The 1,997-nt window shown below is 37.0% G+C and overlaps 1 protein-coding gene across 1 annotated transcript in view; it reads left to right on the top strand.

Moving 5' to 3' along the window:
• Positions 1 to 1,457: 1,457 nt before the first annotated feature.
• Positions 1,458 to 1,997, top strand: part of SCN2A (sodium channel, voltage-gated, type II, alpha subunit) — a 140,200-nt gene continuing 139,660 nt past the window's right edge. The window contains exon 1 of the mRNA XM_010858948.1: positions 1,458 to 1,695. The gene's annotated coding sequence lies outside the window, so the exon portion shown is untranslated. The remainder of the gene's footprint in view (positions 1,696 to 1,997) is intronic.

Genomic DNA, 1,997 nt, shown 5'->3' with positions numbered 1-1,997 from the left:
CAGTACTCTGGCCTGGAGAATTCTGTGGACTGCATAGTCCATGGGGTCTTAAAGAGTCGGACACGGCTGAGCGACTTTCACTTCACTTTCACTTAAAACCTAGACCCTTTGAGTTCGGAAATTGATTTTCAGTACCACGGACAGCGTCACATTGTTTTCTGCAGTAGCTGGAAAGACAAAACTGTGGAATATCAAAACACTAGTAGGGAGGACTTCAGTCCATACATATGTCTGTCTTCAGATTTACATGGTATTGTGAAAATGTTGAAGAAGGACAATCCATATGGTTATTTAAAACTTTAATAATTAACCAGAACTTCACAGTTAAGCATAGAAAAAATAAATACATATTGAGCATGTAATATGCTCAGTATGCTGCTGCTGCTGCTGCTGCTAAGTCACTTCAGTCGTATCCGACTCTGTGCAACCCCATGGACTGCAGCCCACCAGGCTCCTCCGTCCGTGGGATTTTCCAGGCAAGAGTACTGGAGTGGGGTGCCATTGCCTTCTCCATGCTCAGTATAACTGGTGTTATTTACTAAATGCATTATCATAATAATATATTTTTTCTCTTATCCTTCTAATAAGATATAACTACACACCATAGGATACTACAATTCTTAAATTCATGTAGCATATAATTTTATATTTGTAAATTTTGAAATATCTTTAAAAGCTTAAGTTGACTAAAGACTTTCTAGTTTGTTGTTTATTAATTTCCTTGTCATACATGTTCATTTGCATGCTCAGTCACTCAGTCATGTATGACTCTTTGCTACCCCATGGGCTGCAGCACCCCAGACTCCTCTGTCCATGGAATTTTCCAGGGAGTGGGTTTCCTTCTCTAGGGGACCTTCCTGATCCAGAGATCAAACCTGTGCCCCCTGCATCTCCTGCATTGGCAGGCAGATTCTTTACCACTGAGCCACCTGGGAAGCCCTTGCCCTTCATTAACTTTCACTTTAATCTTTTAACATCTTCCAGATAACATTAACAAAATAACATAATGCAGAATTTCTCTAGTAGCAAAAACTTATATGACATCTCCACAAAGAAGTGTTCAATAAAAATAAATTTGACATCTAAAATTATTTTGTAGGAGATACATATTATTTTTGCTATGGCAAATAAAGTTAAGGTAAGCATTAAAATTTTAATAATGCTATGACAAGTTTCAGTTAGTTTAAATACAATGTAAGAAAATTGAGCTAAACCCCAAAGTGAACCACAAATTTTAAAAATTCATACTCTAATGCTTCTTAAATATTTACTTTGCAGTTAATTAAGGTAGTCAATTTCAAATACAGTGGAGTTATGGGCTATACACCACATCAAACTTGCTAGATGTGGCATTGCCAAGGGATCTTTAATGAAAATGATTCCCCTTTTGGCCAGGAGATGGAGCTGACATGTAAGATGCGGCCTTACATTTATTTATTTATTTTTTTCAGTTTAGCATGCTGCTTTCTAACAGACAGTGGGTACCATAGAGCATATGTCAGAACAGAAAGCTAAGGCAGAAACAGAGAGGATGCTGCAGTCGTCCTTTTTGTTTTTTCTTCTTCAGTGAGGATGGAGCACGTGTGAGATTTTAGTTTCTACTGTAGCCGAAATTCTGAATAACTGCATTGGAGAATATTATATTTAGCACATATGTGGATTCTGAGCTATGACTTACAATTCCCTTTATTTCAGGTAAGCCAGAATGATTCTATCTTTGACCTACCAATGAATTGTTATTTATGTTAATGGTAACATTTAAAATGTGTGCTTTGTGAGCTTGGATTTTGATCTAGGAGATTCAAAAGCTGTAATTCTAGCTATTCTGTATCTTTAAATCTTCCTAGCCTGAAATGAGCTCTGACTTTAGCATGCTGTATTTTAGTATTTATTTGGCTTTCTGATCTATTTCTGTGGCTATGTTTGTGTACCTTTTGATGATAAAGCTTTCAAAGTGAAGGATGGATCTTCCTTTCAGGAGGGAAATACTGCTCCTT

This window comes from Bison bison, unplaced genomic scaffold, assembly GCF_000754665.1.
Source record: "Bison bison bison isolate TAMUID 2011002044 unplaced genomic scaffold, Bison_UMD1.0 scf7180017864452, whole genome shotgun sequence".
Taxonomy (NCBI): Eukaryota; Metazoa; Chordata; class Mammalia; order Artiodactyla; family Bovidae; genus Bison; species Bison bison.
The sequence above is the reverse complement of the archived record's forward strand: the minus strand, read 5'-3'. Positions and strand labels throughout refer to the sequence as shown.